The sequence below is a fragment of the Paramormyrops kingsleyae genome, chromosome 9, assembly GCF_048594095.1.
Source record: "Paramormyrops kingsleyae isolate MSU_618 chromosome 9, PKINGS_0.4, whole genome shotgun sequence".
Taxonomy (NCBI): Eukaryota; Metazoa; Chordata; class Actinopteri; order Osteoglossiformes; family Mormyridae; genus Paramormyrops; species Paramormyrops kingsleyae.
Genome location: NC_132805.1, coordinates 32,740,167 through 32,763,868, shown reverse-complemented (window position 1 = coordinate 32,763,868; position 23,702 = coordinate 32,740,167). Strand labels below are relative to the sequence as shown.

The following is a 23,702-nucleotide window of genomic DNA, read 5'->3' as shown; positions in this document are numbered from 1 at the left end:
TTGCTGGGATTTCAGCCTTGAGATTGATTCAGCCTCCACTTCCTGCCTGATCTGCAGCAGGGGACCATCAGGGGGTGGGAAAGCAGAGCTCTGTCTGAGCTCACCATGCACCTACATCCCCACACCCAAGCGGAGCCCTCCGGCGACCCGTGCAGACCCAGCGGGCGATAAAGGCACGCTGACCATGCCACGGATCCCTGAAGCGGCGAACACTCCGCTCATTCATCTGCCGCTAAATCAGCTTCGGCCGAAGCAACCAGCGTCGCACTCCGTCGCCTAGAAACCCTCCTTTTCTTCCCTGGTGTACGCCAACGCTACTCAGACCCACAACGCCCATAGGCTCTGTGAGATGCTTTAAAAAATTAGTTTATAAAGAAAGAGAAATGAGAACGAAAAAACCCACCAATAAAGACCTCAAACTCACCAACGCAGAACGTGCGACGCTTACCTCGCGCCTTGCAAATGTAAGCTCTGTTTTTTTGTCTTTTTCTTTTTATTTTCAGCAGCCCATAACCCGGCGTCTCCCCGGTGGATCACGGCGGCAGCGGCGCGGGAGAGAGGAGGCAGCAGCTGCGAGCAAGAACTACAAACTCCACGAGATTTCTCAGAAGGCTCCGGCAGCCCCAGCACCAAACTCTGCCTCGCTGCCTGACGTCAAAGCTCCCCCCCCCCGCCTCCCTCGCCCATGGTCACATGGTCAGATGAAAAGCAAAAGCGAGCCCACGTTGCCGCGGCAACAGGAGCACTGCACTGAAATGATTTCAATAGGTCATCTGTCACACTTCTGCACAGATAAAAAGTCCCAGACTTTTATAAACCAAATATATACGGCACGGCTCTTAGAAGCAGCGGCCCCCACCTCGCACCTGCAATTAAATCGGGCTGACGAATAGGTCAGCGGCAGCTGTACAGAGTGAAGAATTCCAAACAGAAGCTGGCGGAAGAAAAAGTCTGAATTCTGAAAAGACGAGGAGCTTTGCAGAGTGTGAGGCTGAACGAGGGGCCAGAAGCCTTTCGGGGGGGGGGGGGGGGGGGGGGGGGGGCGCAATAAAGAAAGAAATGTAAATAGAACTAAAAAACTACAGGGAATGAGCTCCATCCAGGAATGTCTGCCACCTTGCCCACCCGCTACGGCATTCCACATAACCCCAAAGCCAAAATTAGTAACGCAAGGACATAAAACAATATGGATGGACTGATTGGGGGGGGGGGGATCCCTCTCATAATCCCTGCTTGATCTGCACCTGTCATTAAGTAAACGGGGAAGAGCGTTACTCCTCCCTGGACTTGTGAAAGTACAGCCGTCCCAAGGAGAAACATCACAAAAATGCAGCTGTTTATTACTTCGGGGACGTGACGCAAACTAGACATCCCAAAACAATAAAGTCACTGTGTGTCTATCCCCGGATGCGTGACGGAGCGTGATGAGCGGCACCTTGGAAGCTCTCGTAACAGCAGGAGAAACGTAGCTCAGAGGTGCGCCTGTCGGGGAGGGCAGTCAACCATCAAGACCGGATTCCTCTAGAACGCTTGGAGTTTTAAACAGATGCGGCCATATCGAAAGACGCTGGATACGGGATTTTCTTACCAGCCAACAGCAACAGGATGCGCATCAAAAGCCCTTAAACGTTCATTCAGCTCCACAAACTGGAGCCCCCCACCCCCCCAGAGTCCCGCCCCACAGCATTCCGATACCGGACTGAAAAGCTGGGGGGGTTAGGGTGGGCCAGAGCTTAAGGACTATTGTCATGCCTCATTTGAATAGCATCTGGTGTCCCGGGCAAACTGGGATTTGTGGGCCCTAGGCATCACGCGCGACCTGCGGGGGCAGGATGAACGCCGGCCTAGCTAGCATGCAGTCCTGGGGGAGGGGGGGAGCAGGGACATCGATGTTTGTTCAAGGCCCTTAATAGGATAAACAGGAGACCGCAGCCCCTGTTGTGTGATGAATGAATTGCAGTGAGATCACTTATGAGCTTAAAAAAGTAAACAAGAGCTGATAGATGCAGCTCAGGTGGGAGGGGACATTTAAGATGAAGAGGGAGCTTGGAGATACGTTTCTGCCCTGGGAGGCGCTGCTCCTCCGGAGGCACTTAAAGAGACCGATCTCAAAAGCATATCCCAGTAATCAGCCATTTTAAATGACAAATGCAGACCCCCACTCAAGTTCAAGAGTTCTGCCTCACAGTTGTAAGGAGGTGAGGAGTACAGATGAGAGGGCAAGTGAGGCTTGTTTAAATAACCGAACTCTGTGCTAAACATTCAAGGGGGGGGGGGGCTTGGACTGTGCTGCTCCTGGAACCCACACCAACTGTGGCCATTCAGTAACAAAGACTGCCCTGGGTGACTAACAGCCGAGAGAGCTATAAAACGCAGCAAGCCCCCCCAGCCCCCAATTATGGGCTGCCCAACGGCTGTCTGTCGCAGGTTGCCAGGGTGATTTCAGCCAGAGCCTGCAGATGCCTTGACTCCTGCTTCTCTGACACCCCCCCCCCCCCGTCCCCATAACACTGATTAGCTAAATCCAGAAGATACTGGGCCAGAGGTTCATGTCGTCCTACATATCAACAAACCACAAGCGCGCTAAATCAATCCGGCCATGTTTCCAGGACCGGCTAACCTCCATCCACCTGAGAAACCAGCCTGTTCTCGCCCCCCTCCCATCCCTCCAGACAAAAGCGGCACCCAGACCAGACACTTAACGTAAGTATGTAAAATGGCTAATGATTTGGGGGGGGGGGGGGGGGGCTGATTGCACACAGCCTCTCAAAGTAAACAGTTCAAATCCTTCAGCAAACCAGCCAGCTGAAAGCAGCCAGTCCAAGGCTAGATTTAATACCAGCTAATTGGCCATCAGCAGTTCCAATGGCAAATGGAAGATCTCCACTTTTCCCACCGCAGTGGAAACTGACAGAAATAATGACCCGACTCCCCCCCCCCTATGATTCTGTGTCCTTATCAAATAATTGTCACCCACAGAAACTCCACAATAACTCCGCAGCTGTCTGCAAATTTGGGACAGATTGTTCCTATATTGCCATTACTGCTTTTTGGGATGGCCGTCCCATACGCACCACACACCCCGAGACACACTTTTGGACGGCCAGAGCTACATTTTATGGACTCAAAGCATTTCAGGCATTTCAGAAGTATTTTTTATTTATTTACATTTCATTTAGCAGCCATTTTTATCCAAAGCAGCCCCACATATTTTTGATCCAGCTGGGTCAGCTAGTTCCTAAAGCAACTGGGCTTCAGGGCCTTTGCTCGAGAGCCCAGGGGTGACATCACCGTATCAGCCGTGGGATTTGAAATGGCGAACTTGCAATCAGGCACAGGACCCTAACCCACTAAGCCACACGCAGGCCCAGAATCACGCCATTCAGCTGCTCGAGTGATTAAATTTACCCGTTGCCTTTCACTTAAACATAGTTTCCCAAGTCCCTCAACGGCAGTTATGACTGAAACCTGCCGGGATGTGAGCGAGTGCTGGTCACCCCGTCTCCTTAACTCCCACTCTGCTGTGGGCACCCCTACATGCCGACACTGCTGGTGGTGACTCTTAGACCATCGCTGCCTCTCCTCGTCCGGAGAGGTAACCGCTGTGCCAGACGGGGGGCTCTCGCTTTGATGTGTTCGTGATGTGATGTGACAGCGTGCTGCTGCCACCACATCGCCGGGGGATCAAAGGGGCCACGCCGGCATGGGGTCTCCTCGCAGGGGTCTGCAGGACAACCTTCCCGCGGACCAACCACGGCAGTGAAACTAAACCCCAGTGTGGCACCAAGCATAAATACAGATGTCACTCGTGCAGTATTCCCTAGACACGTGTTTTCACTCACTGCCCATTTTATTAGTTACACAACGATAGTTCCCAGTTCAACTCCCTTTTGCCGTCAGAAGAGAGTTAATTCTTCGTGGCATGGATTCAACAAGGTGCTTGAAATTTTCCTCAGAGACTTCGGTCCATGTAGATATAGTAGCAGCATGCAGTCGCTACACATTTGTAGGCTGTACCTTCATGACGTCAATCTCCCGCTCCACCACATCTCCTAGGTGCTCTATTGGATCGAGATCTAGTCTGAGATAACGGGAGCTTTGTGGTGTGTCATCCTGCTGGACGTAGCCATTAGAAGCTGGGCACACTCTTCTCATGAAGGACAACATTCAGGTAGGCTGTGGCATTTGATCGACGCCCCAAAGCGTGCCAAGAAAATATCCCCCATACCACCAGAACCCTGGATTTATGTTTACAGCATAGAGTGCATAGGCAAAGATTGTTAGTGGATTATTTTTTTGATTTAATGCTTCCATATTGGATTTGTACATTTGTACACACACACACAATCACGTACACCTGTGTCTTGTGACCCCACACAAGGATTCCTATACTGTTACAAATGGTTAACTATCCAACTGCCCTCACCCCAATCTTACATTTAATAATCTTTTATGTTAATAGATGACAGAATTAACCAAGTATCACACTTGGGTGTATCATTACAGCATGGGGACAGTAATGCATTAAAATCAATGACAGATTGTTCCACACAATTCAGTCTGAACATGTGACCACAGCTGAGAACCTCCAGCTTTACAGCAGTGTTCGGGAGCTCCACATTCACACACTGAAACCAACTGTAAAAGGGCGTCTCACAGGCGCTGGACACAAAGTACACGCCCCCTTGAGGTGTGGAGGTCATATGGCAGTCTGTCTGTGCATGACAAGGACAAAAGGCAGCTTGTGTTTGTCGAAGTCTCAGGGGCTGCGAACCCTGGGAAAATACTGCAAGCCTCTGATTATGAACCTAAGCCCTCCCCCCTCCCTCAGAGTCATGGGAACGAGGGGGCAGCAGCCGGCGTGGAGGGTTATCCAGTGTAAGACCACACAAACAGAGCTGAGGTCAGTGACACCACGAGTGAGCTAGGTGCCTTATAAAGGGGCAGACAGAACACAATGCATGGTGTGTATGAGGGGGGGGAGGCTTCTCCAGAGGAATGCCATGAAAATAGTCAGTGCGGGTCACGCGATTTCCCATCACCCAAGGTCACACTCTTGCGACTCGCCATTACAAATTACAAACAAGCAAAGGAATAACCACCCCACCAATGAAAAACATTAATCTAGATGCTTAAGAACTGGCTGGGGTTGATGAACCCATGCATTACACCAGATGGATGGTCTCATGGGAGCAGCCATGGTCTGGCCTACAGGGGGGGCTCGTGAGATCCACTTCTGGGTGCTGGTTTGGGGGGGGGCAGGTTCTGTTTAGAATCTTTTCACACCAACCAAGCCAACATAGCCACCATATTGAGTAACCCCTCCACACAGTGCTGTGACCAGCAAACCTCTTTTTTTTTTTTTAAACACACGCCCTCGTGTGGAAATCCCCTGGAATGGGGAACCACTGGCCTACAGCTTAACCCGATGACCAGAATGGCTGCGAAATTACATCACGGGGTAGAGCTCACTCACGGCACTGCGCCCAGACGACCATGTCAGCCGCTAACTGGACACAGAGGTGTATGAAAGAGGGGTGGGTTCAAATACACAGGTGTCAAAAACCCACACCTTCAGCCCACAGTAATCACACACTGTCACAATCGTCGGATGCAAGCGGGGTGACACATTAGCACATGCGTCACTAAACTGGACGTCCAGCATGAACCTAGGCAGGGAGTCTCTGGGCATGCGACAGAATGGCTGAACGTCTCAACATGACCGACACCCCCCCCCCCCAACACACTTGGGTGTGTTTTCGAGTTGAGAACAGCAGGAAACACACATCTATTTCTGCCAGTAAATGGCATTTAACATCCTCTCTGACCTCAGAAACAAGATGCTTTGAAAAGGAAAATTTAATTCCATGCTTATGATCTACAGAAGCACCGGGGTGTGTGTGTGTGTGTCACCATCCTCAATCCCGAGGACAGAAAGGAAAAAATAATAACTACAGTCCATCAATTGGGGGGACCCTGCAGCTTGTACAAAACTGCAGCAAGAGAGTTAAGCTAATTGGCATCTCTATACTGTCAACAGTGTATGCGTTTGTGTGCCCGTGCGTGCCACTGCCTTTCGCACTTTGCCGTCTGGGCACTGCATGCAGACACTGTACGGAAAAAACTTTTATAAACGATTAGCGCTTTATGATTCCACATGAACTCAAAAACAGGAAAGAAACCCCCTGAGTTGTCAGTATTTAAAAAAAACACTGTACAACGTTCGATTGTCAGTAGCGCTGCTCTTGCACAGGCACGGCGGAGGCAGGGCCCTTGCAGGACCAGCAGCCAGGTTACCCCCCCAAAAAAAGGTCAGTGTTGATGTTTAATTCAGAAGGGAGGCATCCACCCCATTCCCTCCAGCCATCCATCCCTGCATCCCCACCTGCCCCCCATGCCAGTTATCTCCAGAACAATCTAGGTTACATGGTTCCACCTCACCTGCAGTGATAATTTCGTTGACGAAATATTTTCGTTATAATTTTCGTCAACGACAAATTTTCACTGACGAAAACGAGACGATAACTAAATAAAAATCAAGTGATGATGACGAAAACTATAATAAAAATATATTGACATTTTCGTTAACTAATAAAAACGAGACGAAAATGTGAGTGAGGGACGTTTTTGGAAATGATCCAATCAGAATTAATCTTGGTGCGTGGCGCGGTAAGACGCACACGCACATTTGAAAATTAAGATACTGATCCACCTTGCGACTCAAGATGCGACAGTACATCTTGCATACATTGGTGGGTGTCTGTCCGACTTAAACTAAAATGACATGGCAATGGCTGGGAGAAAAAGAAGAGAAGGTATATGGAATAATTTCACGTTTGATGTCAAGACAAACAAGACCTTGTGTAAACCGTGTGGAGCGGAAATCGCTGGTAAAAATACAACAAATCTAAAGCGACATCTGCAAGGTAATTTTTTCAGGTCATGCAGTATTTGCAATGGCATTACTGCCAAATACAGTTTTTCTTTTAAATAATTTGGAGTTGCACTTTTGCTTTACAGAATGAAGAATGTCATATGCAAGTTCTAAACAATGCATATCTAATTTTTGGTTTTTATGGAAAGACGATATTCCACATATTTAATGAGACTTGGCTTTATTTAATTTTAAGTTAGAATATTTTGTATATTACCACGGTTTAACTAAATTACATTTAAATTAAACCCAATATATTTTAGTCAACTAAATCTACAGTAGATTTAGTCGACTAAAATCTTATGCTTTTTAGTCGACTAAAACTAGACTAAAACTAAAACAAAACAGATGACTAAAATATGACTAAAACTAAAATTGCATTTTAGTCAAAAGACTATGACTAAAACTAAATTGAAATCTGCTGTCAAAATTAACACTGCTCACCTGAAATAACCACTTCATAGGGTGGTGCTTTTAACCACAAGACAACTTTGGTAATCTCAAAATCATGGTGTGTTTGGGGAGTGAAGTTTGTTCAACCAGGAAATCCGTTTCATCACACCAAAGTCTGGTTCTCCCCTGATTTCCGGGCATGACCCACATCGTGACCCCATTTCAGCACAGCTCTGGCACCCTCTTGACCCCTGTGACCCTCGCTACTTCACTGGGGGGTAAATCTGGCTCCTGCTTGACTGTGTGACTAGAGGTTCAGAGACACAGGCCAGCCAATCAGGTGAGGGCAGCATCACCGCCCGCCTGCACACGCAAAGTTCTTCCTATATCTTCAACACAAAAAGTCAGACGGCGATGACGAAAGCCTGCTCCGTGCAGTGTGAGCGCAGAACAGCAGGGAAGTGAGGGAGGAGGGACAATCGTACTCGGGTACAGTATTAGGCAGCCGGATCAAGTGTGAGTATGCCCTTAGTCATGAAGAGGGCCACAATACCATAGGGTGTCAAAAGTAACACCACCAGACAGCCAATCCAGGGAGGTGAATATTCTGGCCAATTGCACGATGATGCCAGAATGGATCCCAGAGTAGTGTGGTTCAACACTCAGTCCAATTCACAACCAAAAGGTCAGGTGATCACAATCTGTCACATGTACCCAGGACAGTCCCAGGAGGTTGGGCCTAAAAACGGACGAGTCCTGAACCTACAACCTATGGTAGAGGAACATAAAGACTCTTTTAATGAAAGAAAGACAGGATACTCAATGCAGACATAAAAACACCAAAGCAAAAGCCTTGAGCAATAGTTAGAAACACCACAATGATACTTAAGGACTAAGGGCAATTTTCCAATGGGCAGTTTCTCTTCTGAAATTCTCCCGTTTCAATTTCATCTACAAAATATAACCAAGTAATTATTTGCTGTTAAGCATCTTTGTAAGCAGTCACGTTACATTTACGCCCCAGGGCTCTGACGAAAACTGTCATTAGAGTAGCAGCTGGGGGGGGGGGGGGGGGGCAGGGCTCAGTAAAGGAAGCCAATTGCTAATAGAAAGAAAAAAAAAAAAAGAGCAGCCCTCACATATAACGCGGGCTGCAAACGAAGCAAGGCCTTGTGGACACGAGGTCCACCAATACCGTCATCACAAATACGCAAAGGACGAGGGGGAGATCGATAGGATTTGGGGGGGGGGGCGTCTTGGCCCATGGCCACCTCCAGTGAATATGTGGCCACCCTTGCTACCACCCCGCATTAAAATATAAATGATATATGAATTATTTTATTTTTTAACAGACCACAGAAGAAACAGGGTTCAGCACAGCCATCCCCGTAAATATAACTGCCCTCGCCCCCCCCCCCCCCCGTTTCTGTAGGCACCGTCACACAGCACACCTCTGCATTTGCCTGTGATGTTTATGAAAATGACTACAACCCCTCAGATGACCCCGCAGGTGTGTTTTCAAGGCCCCTGTTAAAGGTGTCATGGTTCTGCATATATACAGTCAAAATTGACAGCAAGACAAGCAGTCCAAACAGGAATATATGGTGTGCAGTTTAAAAACACGTTCCCAGAGGTTCGACACCAGACATCTAAATTACTTCACTTAAAATAGATGCAAGACATGATACATGTTAAAGATAATTATTTCTTGATGGATTCGTTTTTCTTTCAATAAATATTAAGGAAAGGTTGGATTTCTCTCAATTATTCAGTCTGACGTGAAGTTGCTTCACCAAAAGGTGGGTTTTTTTCTAACCCGTTTTACAAATGAACGATCTTCACAGGCTCAGAGGAGCATCCTCAAACCAGAAGTCAGACAGGACGCTCTAGCGTGCAGTGAAATGTCACATGCTACCACAAGTAGAAAAACATTTTGCACGCCCAGGGGTGTGTGCTTGTATGTATGTGTGACCGGACCCGTGTTGTGCCCGTCCTGTTTTTCTACTTTGAGCTCACAGAACGGACAGCAGTCGCCTTCTTTAATTAAAGCCTCCTGAGCCAAAAAGCACCTCGTTAGTACGGAACCCCGCCGTCACCGTGGCGACAGCAGCACAAAGCCCATTACCGAGTATCGTTTATTCCATTTCCTGCGGCTCCGCGAGACCTCTTCTGCCTCCTCAGTAATAACGGGCGTGCGAGTCGGGCACCTGGTCAGCAGGGCTGGCCGGCATGCCTCTGAAAAGGCCGCGTGGCCCCTGTCATCATGGAAACCTCCAGGAGGAGGTCAGAGACAGCGAGCAGGGGAAGGACCGTGACCACCCCACCCAACGCAAAAGCCAGCCAACCCCCAGGAACAGACAAATGTCCAAACGAAAGGAATAAAAACCAATCTTAGAAACTCAATGACCCATTTCGACACCCACTTCTACAGCAAGGATGCTACCGCTGATGTTACTCAAGAGCTACGGCTTCGACATTTTCTTACAGCCCACAAAGAGCCCGAGGCAAGGATGACGCAAGAGACGCAAGGACTGTGTTCGAAGGCTGCAAACAAATATGCAACAAAAACTATGATTAGGTTCGTTTTGTTGGCAAAGTCCCCCGCAGTCCAATGACAGCATTTCATAGAAATTGAGAGGGAAAAAAAAGCAATATGATTACATGGAGGGGGAGATACACCTCATAAATTAAAAGCATCATCTGCCTGTTGAATCACAGCTAATGGAGCATGTCTGGGAGCTGCACGTGGGCTCACTGTCACGGCTGTTTCAAGGAGTGACGCAAATGCAAAGCTACCACTGTTCATGGTGCCATCCGAAGTGGCACCAGCACCTGCGTGCCATTTCCTACCTGCCCTCCGCACGGAGACTCAATTCTTAAAATTTGTAGAGTGTGAATTGAGACTTTTCCAACTTGCTCATTTGACTTCTCCTGCCAGACCCAGGAGGATGGGCTCCCCCTTTGAGTCTGGTTTCTCCCAAAGTTTCTTCCTTCTAGAGTGTTTTTTTGCTCAATGGAGGCTTTGGGCAGAGATAATGTAAAGCGCTTTGAGACGAGACATTGTTTTGAAAATGCGCTACACAAATAAAATTGAATTGAATTCAGGTGGTGTGGTGAGAGCTGAGGATGGCGGACATGTTGCAGGGGCTTTTGGTACCATCTGCATAGGTGTGTAGCGACACACACCAGAGGCGGCCCTACTACACCACCACCTTACCTTTCCTCTGGTTCACCCAACACGACTTTAGCCCACTCTGCTCCATCCCCCCGGGCGAAATCCTGCCTCTTGCTTTGTTGCCATCCCTGTTCCGAGGCAGAATTGGCATCGTCGTGCCAACAGCAGGTGTCGTCGTGTGTGCTCATTTTTTCCCAACAAGACAGAAAGGCGACGGAGGTGAAGACGCTCTCACAATCCCCATTCGGCACACCGATGAAAAGCAAAGGAACAGGTGCGGCTGCACATGCATGTTCAGGTTTGCCAGGCAGTCATGGTTTTTTTCTGGAAGCTTTGATGACGCGAGGTGCTCAAACGCATGTTCCAGGCATTCGGAGTAGGCAACGGTGTCGTGTGCCATTTGCCTGCCAGGTTCTGAAAGCCCAGTCACCTGGGGTAAAAGGTCGCGCCATGAGGCCGTAGTCCAAGGACACGGGGAACTGTGTTGTGCGCCTTGGGGTGGAGGAGATCTTCAGCGAGGGCATAAAGCCAGGGAATACAACCACGTTCCACTCCAGCCCATCACTTAGGATCCTGGAGGACACTGAAATCTTACACGGGGAGTGATGACAGTGGATGTTTCAGTGTCTTCTGTGGGTCTTGCGTAATGCGATCCCCCCATCATCTAAACCAAGCTGTGTCATTTACCCGGCATAATTTCTTGGCTGTAGCTCTCAACATTCTCTCACACACTCTCACTAATAACTGCACTGCTATCAAGGTGTGTAACAGGGCAACACCCTGTCTGTAATTAGAACTTGCCTGAGCAGCTTAATCAGAAAGGTCCAGTCCACATCTCCTTAGCCAGACCACCCCACCTGCTGCTCCTATACACATGACTCCCAGGTCTGCCATATGCCCTTGGTGTACTTCTGGGTGACCTAAGGGCTAAATTAAAAGACTGGGGGCTACAAGTCAAACTTCCCATCAGGTAGAATTAGGATCTAAGGCATGAGGTGTAAACTGAGATCAAAATGAACAAGCTCCAAGCTCTTATTGGTAATGTACTCCGAGTGACCGGTAGTCCTTTGGTAAACACTTTCTGAGAGTTGTCCCTCTAAACATCTAGTATCATGACAGAGAATGTGCAGACGTAGTTGACTCTGTATCCATATCAGTAAAAACAACATCTGATATCCTTGCAATCTTTTGCACACGATAAACAAGGAGTTAAAATTCAGTCAAGTCACACTGTAGGACACAGAACTTAGATCATCGGCTGACTTCAGACACACTGTCAACAGCACCTATGTGTCTGGGCTTTACCCATCACAGCTGACAAATCATTTTAACACTCAAACACCCATCCTCTAATTCAGTTTTTCCCACTATTGCTTTGTTAGGTTCAATGTCTGGGTATCAAACAGTGTCATCTTGAGAAATCAGGAGATAATGTACATGAGGGTAGCTCTTTATACACTTTATATACACAAAAAAAAAACTGTATGCAAGAAGGGTTATATTAGAATGAAATAACCAAAAACTTAATCAGTCTAATATGCTTATCACATCCTACAATTCCATAAATTCAGAACTGGGTTTCCCCAAACTAAGCAAAGAAAATAAGGTGAATAAGGTAGGAGAGGTCGCTTGGAACACTGGTTATGGGCACACAAAGACAATTCATAAATAGGGATGCAATGCTCTCAAAACATGAATCACATCCTCCTTCAATCAGAAGAGGAACAATTAAATTGTCACCATTGTAAAAGGCCAGAAACTGGTCAAATGAAGTGTGGGGTGTTTCACAAAGCAAGTGAGCAAAGATAGTCAATTTAGCCCAGACTAGTTATTAGCCCAGATTAACAAATTATCCAGCTAAGCAAGAAATCCTTCTTTGTGGAACATCCCCTGGTCTCATATTAACTAGCCACAGAAGAATTGCATGGATTTGTTGTAAGCCAGAACAATCTAAGGTCTGAGCTGGGGAGAGGTCATACGGGGTGTGGGGCTACTGCCGTGCTCTATCGAGAATTTCTCTCTCGCTCTGCCAAATTTACTGTGCACAACCCAGTAAAGGGCAGCCACGACTGGGCTGTGTGGAGTCCTGTGCTGGGAGTAATGATGCAGTAGTGTTTTATAAGTAGGTTTTTCTTTGTATGACAAAGAGTCTGCTTAAAAGTGAAATGCTAAAAATTACTGAAGTCGCATAATTATCAAAAATGTTTCATTTATTTCTTTTTCCCCCCCCAACGCAGAACCAGCATTTCTGAAAAACAATGATTAACACCTTGGTCGGCCCAGAGCTTGGCAATGCATGCACCATCCCCTTGCCTCCACACCAGTTAAACAGAGATAATACACAAATGTCCCAGCATTTAATCACTCCGACAACATTTGGTGCATTTGACAAGAGCTTGGTCGTAACTACGTTGTGGGCTCTGAGTCACTTTGACGCGCACAGTCTGTAATAAACTGGAACGGACAAGAAGAGTTCAGGGAAGGCGTCGCGGAATACTCCGCGAATACTTACGCAAAACACAGTGATGTAGACAGCCGCGGCTCTTCACGCAGTTACTGTTTGCAAGGGCAAGACCCACGAGGGGCCTACACATCGCCACGACATAATCCCACATGACACCTCCACCCACCCTCTGGTGGTTTGTCCAGATGTAATATAAGAACAGTTTATCACCATAAACAGAACAAATTATACAGAAGTCTCTCTCTCTCTCTTTTTTTTTTTTTAAAACTTAGCTGTGCTTTGTTTCAGAGAACGTGTCAAAGAAGGGTGGGAAGGCAACAAAAGAACTGATAACAGGAACTTTTTGGAGCGGAAATTAAAGTCCAGAGGAGCTTTTTTGGCAATTCGGGACAAGGGTTTGTTCCCTCGCCTCGTCCACACTTGACGACGCAAAAGGGAGCAGCCGCAACAAGCTTCTTGGCAGAAGATGGCGAACTCACAGATGTGTGATGGAAATTTGAATTAAAAGATTAAAGATTACAGTTCATTAACAAGTGCCGCCAATGCCTGCGGCTACGCTGCCAGGGCATCGTGGGTAATTATGCACGCCCATGTCACACATCTCGTACCCATACAAAAGTTGAGATGTGGTGAGGAAAAATTCCCCAAACTGCCCCATCTTAGAAACCCGAGCGGGTGTCCCAAGAACACCACACCCTGCTTGCGAAAATGGAAAATCTCTGAGCATGGCTTTAGGCTGCATGGCGGATGATCACATCTGCTACCCATGAGTGACCCCTTCACTCAAAACGCTGGCAGGAGGACAAGGTGCAATCCGTCTTGGGAACAAATTACAGTATCATTTTCGTAGACTATTTCTGTGAGTGACATTTCTAGAACTGCCTAAGCAAGCTGTGAGTTCCTCAGTGTGTCACCCAGCATTCTTCGGATACTATGAAGTCCTCCTCTCCTTATCCAACATTCGACCAACATGCCGGCCAAGCGTTGGCTGTCCAGGGAAGCTCCGAGTGTAATACTGGAGCTGAAAGCATTATGCCAGCCAAGAGCAGATTCATGGCACAACTTGGAGAGTACTCTTCCTTCAGGGCTGGGCTAAGAAGGTCAGTTTCAATGCACAGCGTAAGCTGAAGAGCATACAACATTCAATTCACTTGTTCTTTGCTCCTTAAATCGAGTTTTGTTTTCTCTTACCCTATGTAATCCCTCACAAATGCTGATTCTCATCACTGTAATCCATCGCCAAGTCACTGGCTCTGTTCACCATTCATTCCAGATCAACTGGTGGAGGAAAGAATCACAGGTCCAGCAGTCAGTTAGGCTAAAGGCTATGGTTCCCCAGTTCTGGTGGTCATCAGTAGACTGGTGATTGGAGTCTGGGAGTGGCCACTAATATTGGGCTGCCCACACTCCCCAAGAGCCCTGACTCCTGACCACATACTGAACGAGTGCCAATGCCAGAACAAATCTGAAGGACCTACTCCAGATTTTCATGGGAGGCTGATAAGGACCAAACACCATTTTGACTGAGAAAGGGTGATGCGATCGGAGATGCTTCATGCGGAGACGCCGCACTGCCAATTCCACAACCAACATTCTCATGCAGCGTACAACAGCGACTGGTCTTAAGTGCGAGTGGCCGTTATACAGGTAGGTCGTTAAGTGAGGAGCGTCTGTATATTGATAAACCTTAAAAATTCAAATTTACCGCCCAGCCCTAGGCGAGGGTAAAAGTTGTTGACGGGGGGTGGTTGGGGGGGCTTTGCCTAAGCAGACAATCCATAGCCACGCCCCAGGGAGAAACTGGCAATCAGCTTGTTTTAGGATGAACACCATTATTAAAAAATAAATACAAGACAATGTCTCTAGTGGGTCCCCCCCCCCCCAGCGCCATGACGCCAACCCTGTACCAGACATTGCACAGGCTTCTCCTTTCATTTCAGACAGAATTATCCACTTGACAGATGAAGAATGGGAGGGGGGGGGGGGGGTCACCCTAACTTCCTTGGCTGGTCTTCCCCAGAACAGGCCCCCCAAGAGAAGAGGGAAACCTGTTACCACTTACCAAAAACAGTCAGGTGTTGGGGTGCAGTGTGCCTTCGCATGAAACAGATACAACAGGAGGCTGCTACAGGAGAACCAAGATTTTTTTTCCCAGAAAGACGACAAGATAAATTCACCACTGGTGTTACGCAATCCGCCCCTACCCCTGGCGTACTCTGGCTTGGAACGCCTGTGTGGCAGAGCTGTACTTTTGGCAGGTTAGGTGGGAGCCGGCTCTCTCTCGCTGCCTCTCTCGCATAATTTACACTCTTACATCACTAAGGCAATATTTACATGACGCATTGAGAGATGACAGCTTGCCAAAGACTGGGGGGGGGGGCTGGGGGAGTGGGGGGCAGGGGGGACATAGTAGGAGAACCATGTGAACTGTCTCAAATGTTAACCGGCATAATTGGACCAACAGTCAGGTAGTCAGGGAGCCCCAGGTAGGATGGGAAGGGGGTGATATCCCAGTCAGAGCCAATCCCATTAAAACATTCTCAGATCCACCCAGAAGTTACACACTTAATTATCCAGTACATCTACCGCGGTGACATTTTTTTTTTTTGCCTTGTGCTACCAATCAAAAGGACAGAAAATCACATGACACACAGTTAAGTCACAAGTATTATTTTATAGCTCAGCCGACAACAGTTTGAGGTTTTACAGGTTTGTCTACTTGCAAATTTCAGCGGACAAAGCTAAATAAGACAGCAGCACCTCCTCAGACGAAAACCGACAACACGACAGCCACAAATCCTTAACCACTATAAAACCATCGCCATGCTGGTCCTCGTTTCGTTTTTTTTGAACAGTAATATTTAACTGACCACAAACCCTCGATAAAGAATTGAGAGAATAAATGGAAGGACATATGGAGGGGAGCTTCGAAGAGAACAGATGGATGAGGTAATAAAAAAATATTATAACTAATACTCTGGGTTCTCCGCCTCCAAGACGGCATGTAATAGCATAACATTTCCGTTAGTCAAATTACCCTAAATGTAAATCAGACCTTCCCACTGAAAGAAAAATCTGTTTAAAATATGTGATCACTGCACTTCAAGAAAACTAAATGAGCCCAACTAATTTTGGGAAACATTCTCATGACCATCAGGACAGTAAGAAAGTCTTCTTTCCCAATAAAATAACCAATAAGAAATGTAATACTCATGACAATTTTTTCCCCATCCTGGCAAATCCAACGGCATGGGTGTACATCAGAAAGACAAATGAGACGAGGTCCCTTCCTGTCTCATCTCTCCAAGTCCTCGTCAAATGCAAATGAAAGGAAGCCGAGTTCATCTATGCAGACGACCAGAACCTGCTGTCTCCTTCTCCTAACAGCACCCCCGCTGGTCTGATGATTGGCTGCTGGGGACGCACGGGGAGCCCTTTCACGCAGCCAGGTACAAGCAGCGCAACAGATCTTTGAAGGATGGCCAGCGAGCGTCTGCCTAACAGCAAGTACCTTCCCAGAATGCAACGGGCGCAGGAATCATAAGGGACCGCGAGCTCAGAGAGGATCTGCCTGCCATGGGCTCCGATGCACAACACATACTGACTTTAGGGCATCGTTCTGTCACCACCATTTCTCACAGTCCAGTGAAATATCCAGCTGTACTACAGTGAAGCACGGGAAGACGGGAGGCTAAGCAGAAGCACGGGACCCCGTTAACAGACAGTCAGTGCAAAAACCGCACAGAAGCCCCACCATTTGGTTCCTTTAGCATCACCCATTAATCACGGTGAGTGAGTTACATTCGGTGCCAGCAGGCCTTCATAAACATGCATCTATCATCACGGCCTAGCGCAGTGAGGGAGCTGCTGCTGACGCTCCCTCCTGCTACGGAAGATGCCACTACGGTTACTGCTTTACTCAACAACGTTGCAGAGCAAACATTAGGTCTCCCCAGGGCAACCCGGAAATATATATAGCTACCAGTTCTCCGAGCTTAGCTTCTTTTACAAACCCGTGTGCCCATGCCTCGTTCAGTCAGTCTACCAGCCACATAGGCAGGGAGGGGTAGGAGTGCTTGAATTTTCCTGATTCTTCCCACACATAAGAAATAGGCAGCTGAGTATGAAAGAAAAACACAGGGACATTTAACTTGGATGCAATGATTGGGTGTGATGGCACCTGCCAGAGATGTCGGGGGACATGGTGACCCAGAGCCACACACACTGCTGCAAACGGACTGAAACAGGTGACAGACACCATTTTTCATTTGAGACCGATCACTGAACAAAGGAGGTGATGCCTTTCAGAAGCACTGCAGGTGGGCAAAGATCAGGGCAAAACAGAGGCACAACAGCGGCACCTCAGACAGCGAGGACGATCATAACATGCGAGGCTTAGTGTGAGAAGAGGTCTAGTCTACAAACCATCATACTATTCCACAGACTAAGGGCAGAAGATGGGTGAAGAGGTGAAACTGAATAATTGCAAGAAAAAAAAAAAAAAAATTAAATTAAATCAAAAGGTTCTTCCGAGACTTGTAGCAATTAGAAATGCACCGATTGATAGGCCTCAGACTGGAATTGACCAATTTTCAGCGTGTTCGGCCCGGACCGGAGACCGGCCAATCAGTTTCATGTTTTTCCGATTCCGAACTGGTCCGTTCTGCACATGCACCACACTCACAGCCACACATTAACTTGTCGTTAGCGTGCAAGTTCTTCACTGTGAGTGAAGACGACGCAAAGCTTGCGATTTGTAATACATGTAAAAGCCAAAGTAGACCGTGGGGGAACCACCACGAAAACATGGTGAAACATCTGAGGTAAACTTGAACTGATTATTCAACATATACTAGATAATCCTGAAAAGGAATAATCATTAAAATTGCAAAGCTAGAAAAGGTTTTTTCCTGTCAGAGTAGAAATGTTTTAGTGAAACTTTAACCCCCCTGAGCCATAATGTCCGTACAGTATGAAGGCATGAAAAAGCCTGATCTTAACCTAGCTTACTAGCGATGTAAGAAATGTATGTTCGTAACTCTAAGCATCTGGCGTGATACTCATGCTTCCCGACTCTCATACTCAAACAAGAAATCTTACGCAAATCTATATTCCTCCATTATAAACCTGAAATTAGCTACATCAAATTTGTTTACAAGACAATACAATTGTTACATACAAGTAAATTAGTGTGCAGACTTGTCTCAAAATTTAAAATCTCATGCCAGCCAGCTGACCAAAGTTGACAACCCTGTGATGTTGGCAATAATATTATTACCCTGCACCTATTGTTACTTGGAAGAGTATAGCACACTTCAATTGTATTTGGAGGTTTGTAACCTATGAATCTTTTTATTTTAAGATAAAGTAAAAAAAAAAAAAAAAAAAAGTTCAATGTCGTGTTATCTGGTGAATTTAAACATAGTGGAAAATTACATTTCTGACTGACATTTGTCTTGTTATTTAAAATCTGTTGCACCTGCTCTTGTCTGGTAAAGAAAAATGTCAGATAAAGCTATAAGTACAGCAACTAATTTTCAGTTAATTGTTATTTGTACCTCTTTCCAGTCACAGAGCATTTTATTCTGTGACTTGTTTAAGTTATAGAAGATCCCGTAACTTAGTGCCGTTTGAGGGAAATTGTAAAGTTTAACGACTTCTTTTATCATGAAAATAAATTGCATTGAAGAAAAGCTGATTTTTGTTTGTATATGCTGACAATTATAGTTCTTAGAAAGAAAATCAGAATCAGCAAAAATCGGTTTCGGCTGGTCACAGTTGCAAAAAAAATAAAAAATAAAAAATTGGCCAAGATAATTGCAATCGGTGCATCTCTAGTTCCAACAGCTGAAGACCCCACTGAACACTGACAGAAGACTGGGAGATGATTAACTGGCATCAGAGAAACTTCAAGAGACCCCAGGAACCCAGGCCTATCACTGGGGAACAATGTGAAGCAACAATCCAGAGTGGTGCCCAGTCCACCTCGTCTTGCTAATGACATTTCAAACACTTCTGGAAAGAAGCATCAAACAAATAAAAATTAAAAGTAGCGAAGAGCGAGGCAGCCGTGCCCCAGACTGGGTACAAAGCACAAGAGAGAAAGGCCTGTAACACGAACCTCAAACTGAGAAGTAAAGTGAGAAGCATTTCTGCCAACCAAACCTGAAGCCGACGAGAAACTGTCCAGTATTCCCTCAGATCACCACCTTAAGTACCAAAAGCCAATTCTGGTAAGGGATCTTAAACTGGAACCAGTAGACAAAATATCCTGAACCTTACCTGTCTCATCACATCAGAGCTACCACAGAATACAGCAAGATTACGCTAGCGTAAGAAAACTGGCCAGTGAACAACTTTATTCACAGTACAAAAGTCATCTGGGATCAATGACCCTTGCCTCTTCAGTCAAAATAAAATCAAATATTTTAAATGACTGAACTGTTAGAGATAAAAAGACAAAAAAAAACGCAATGAAGTCAAATCCATTAATTGGGTCACATAATACATACTGGTGACCTTTTCAGCGGAGATAAAAGGAGAAGAAAAAGCCAAACTCTGACACGTTACTGCTGGAAACCGTAAAAAAAAGCCATGACGTTTGTGTCTTCCTCCTCCTCTAATGCCGGGCATGCATGCCATTTAAACAGCTAAAACGGGGATATTAAGGCAGCCCCGTGCTGGTGAGCGTGCACAGAGCACCTCAGCTCTTCCAGACGCTAACTTGTGCCAGTTTGCGAGCATACAGAAAGCAGAACAAACACACGAGCTGCAACGGGCTACTTTTAAGATTTGGTCTGTGGTCAAGTTCAACCTTTAAAAAAAAAAAAAAGGAAAGGAAAAAAACAATCCAACCTCATGCATCTTTTGATGTTTGAGGGAAAGGGAACAGGTAACATTTGCATATTTTTAAATCATCCATATTGAGTGTGATGTAATGTTCGTGAAATCCATCATTCTCTGACATCTGACATTCTGCTGTTTACATCTCACCGAATCTGCACAATACACGGTAAACAGCAAACTGACACAGGATATCGCCAAAGTGACAACAATACATACAAACTAAAACCTGATCTCAACAGGAAAGCTTCAGAACCTCTGCTTTTAGATGTTAAACCCCAGGGGCTGCTCAGTAACCCAAACGATTTCGTCTGCTGAATTTTGCAGCAGGTTTCTGAAGGCCCACAGGATGTTGTCGAGGTTACAACGGAGGAGCTTGTATTTCCATCACAATGAAATGCCACCCCGTGACATTCATTAATATACAGTGCACTGGCCTTGGGTGTTAAGGCACTGCCAAAATAAGTTTAAACACACAAGTCCACAAAATAGAAGCTCGCGCAAGTGTCACTTACAAGCACTTTATATTTAACAAGCCATACACCAAGCAACGTGGAGGGGAAGCTTCATTGGCAGTTATTCTACACCAATTGGTGACGAGACCCCATCACACACAGGAAGCTTCATGCGGTTCTGACGACTCTGCAGGTGTTGTGTGAGAGCTCAGCATGGTTTTCACAGTAGGTATATTCTGAAAAATGGGGGGGGGGGGGGTGGGCAATATTTTTTTCAGCCAAATTAACCTGGGTATTGTGCACCAGAAAGTTACCATTACATTCTCCCATCCCCATAAACTGCAGCATGTTCTGATTTGCAGAGAAAAATGAAGAAACTCCTAACCTGACAAATAAATTATAAAGCGGCAGAAATTATGGCACAGGAGTCAATGGTGACGTGACCGACAATCAAATTGTTATCTGCCTTCCAGTTTGTTACCTACAGTTTAAAACAAAAATACTTATATACGCTTTTTGATTTAACTGACGGAGACTTCTGCACCTTGGGGGATAAGGAGAAAACAGCTGGAATGCTTCGGTGAAGCAAACCCGCTTTCGCGGCCGTCGGCCAGCCAGCTTTCTGAACGTCATCTCTCGTATTGATTACAGTCATTCCATCCGTGGCAGCCTTCCCATTCTGACACCCGTGTTGTTTTGATCACTGCTCTTTAACTTGTCCTCCTCCTCCTTCTGCTGCTGCTGCTTGCTGCCCCTCCAAGCTCTGCTGCAAACAAACCCCGCTTTCTTTAGGACGCCTTATCTTCTCAAAATCCCATGTCTCGCACGCTTAGGCTACTTCCCGGTAGTGCACAGTACCGTGCTCGTAGCTACCCAGAATTACTTCCTCTGCCAGCTTCAACACTATGCCGCACACAGCCCACGACTGTCAAAACAGAATCTGCTCCTTCTTCGTGAAACCGTCAGACTTTTGGCTGAAACACTACCCTCTCTGATAACATGGCTGTCTACCGTGTCGTTCTTCAGCTGGTTTGTAATAGCGTGACCTTTAACAATGCTATGATTTTCTGAGAAATACGTTTAACCTGCTCTGACCCATTTATGAACTCCAAACTACTTCCTTTTTATGTATATTTTATGGCATTTTACGCTCCCTACCCCAAGTCTAACAGCAGCATACCTTAAATAACAGAATGGTGTGATGCCAATCTGTAACGCTGTTAAGAACTCCCATAAGCCCTGTATAAACCAGAACAAGGCAGATAATTCGGGTCCAATCCATTTGTTACAACCGAAGCTGCTCCTGCAGCACTGATGAGCTTATAATACAAACACAGATGTCAACAACGTGTTCCAGTTATTCACTGTGGCCAATGAGCAACTGGCATGCACGTGGATAGAAAAAAAGGTAAAATGTCAGGTCTTGAATTCTGGCCCGACGGTAACCCAAATGCTGGATTTGTGTAAACATCTCGGGCAAACTTCATCGGGGAACAAACACGTTAACTGCACACATTTCGGCCCACGCGAGCAAAGCAGCGCAGACTGCGACGACGACTGCGGGATTAATGCGACTTAAACGGCAAACCAGGGGACGCCGCGAGGGTTCTGAACATGCGAAGAGCATCTGCTGTTATTTGCGACAGCTGCTTTTCACTGGCAAGGGGAGAAGGATCGAGCCGGAGCCGTGGACCCCCGCCGGCTCTGCAGCCCACGGTCGCCGGGGCACAGTGCATGTCCACAGGTTCTCATTTCCAACTCCCACTCTGTGCAACGCTTTATTAACGCACATTTTTTTCGCATCAGTTATAACGGCATGCACTGTACAACTTCATTTTAAAGCGGACATTACCAGTCATTAAAACCATTCTGTTAGAAATGTTTCACTTTCACTTTAAGCGGCGTGAAAACCTCTGTAAGCCACGGCGATTTTTTTCCCTCCCTTGACCAAGAGGCTTCCTCTGCAGCACAGAAAAGTGAAAATCGCCGTGTGCATGAGAGACCAGAGCGGCAGTGAGCGCTGCTTTGGAGCTGCGCGGATCCGTGGGCGTCTGCCGGGCAAGAGAGCTGCGGGGAAACGCATCTGAGGACTAGGCGACCGAAGCGCGCCGGCAGATGCGGCTTAAAGAACAGGCAGAGCCGTAAAGCAGACCGTGCTTAAAAACACGCATCTCGTTCCCTCAGACGCGGTGATAGCGGTATCACAGCCAGATCGGCGTGTTAAAAAAAACCTGTTGAACATAATACACGACGCAAATGTTTTTTCAAATTTTTGAGCAAGCAGTTAGCACCACGGCAATCCGGATAAAATGTGTATTTTAACATAAAATAATCTACAAGCTTCCTGACCAACGACACTAACAAACCTAGCCGCTTCGGTGGGAATAGGATATGCAGATGTTTTAAAATAACTTACTCTGTATGACTAGCGTCCTTCTTTCTTGTAGTAGTATCGTGGACTCAGACAATTAATATCGCCGAAGCTTCTTTTTTTATTTAAAGTTATACATCTATATGCTTTTGTATGTATATATGACCGTGTCAAGTCTAGCAGTTTCGCATAGCTACTTTGGAAATGTAACTTACTCCTGGTGACGTCACTCGTCGAGGGCGTGGCCGGGCGCGCGGAGGCCTCGCGGGCTTCCGACGCAGCGCGAGTTAGCGGCCGGGATACTTTTCGGGTTGCAAACCATCAATGAGCTCTTTAGTGATTTAGGATTTACCCCCCTGCCCCCCCCCCCCCCCCCGCCGCTGTTCTCGTCAAATTTACACATTACAAAAAAAGTGTAATGCTCATTATATACCTTCCATGTAGATTAACCATTGAGGAACGCCTGATAATCTAATACCACGACAGAACTTTGTAATGCTGTGGCCCTACAAACATATACTGTTCTAAAGCACAACATTAATGACATATTTATGGTACAGCACGATTTGCTGGTCATGATTTTATATTAAATTGTATTTTTAGGTTTTATAGTTTTTTACTATAAAGGAATACTTTGCAGTAAATTCTGGTCCCTCAATGATTCATTTAAAAACTTTTAAAAGAAATTAGATGTTATCAATGAATAATTATGCACCAGGAGGAGTTTCAGTTTTCAAAATACATTCCCAAAGCTGGACATCGCCATCCAGTGGTTGAAATTGGGTGTAAAATTATATAGTGTTCGGTTCATGTACTTTCTGTGCTGTTTTTATGGTACAAGCACTATCTTGAGAAACATAAGGCACGAGGCAGAAGAGACTCTTGATGTTCCATGCTCTGTGAAAATAGTTCAGATCTTATATTAAGCACTGTGATATTATGATTACTGACACATGATTGCATATGTTCTGCAAGTGTAGTTGTATAATTTGGCCTGGCTGGTGGTCCAGCATCCGTGTGGGTTCTAAAACGTCAAGCTTTGAGAACCATAAAGTGCATGCTTTGGT

At 46.4% G+C, this 23,702-nt stretch overlaps 1 protein-coding gene across 5 annotated transcripts in view; it reads right to left on the bottom strand.

Annotated features, from left to right (window-relative positions):
* Window positions 1–22,913, bottom strand: part of LOC111843634 (neurocalcin-delta) — a 49,108-nt gene extending 26,195 nt beyond the window's left edge. For 2 of the 5 annotated variants that reach the window (XM_023811354.2, XM_023811360.2), the window contains exon 1: window positions 449–656. The gene's annotated coding sequence lies outside the window, so the exon portion shown is untranslated. The other 3 variants (XM_023811395.2, XM_023811370.2, XM_023811387.2) reach the window with 3 other exon arrangements.
* Between the last annotated feature and the right edge of the window lie 789 nt (window positions 22,914–23,702).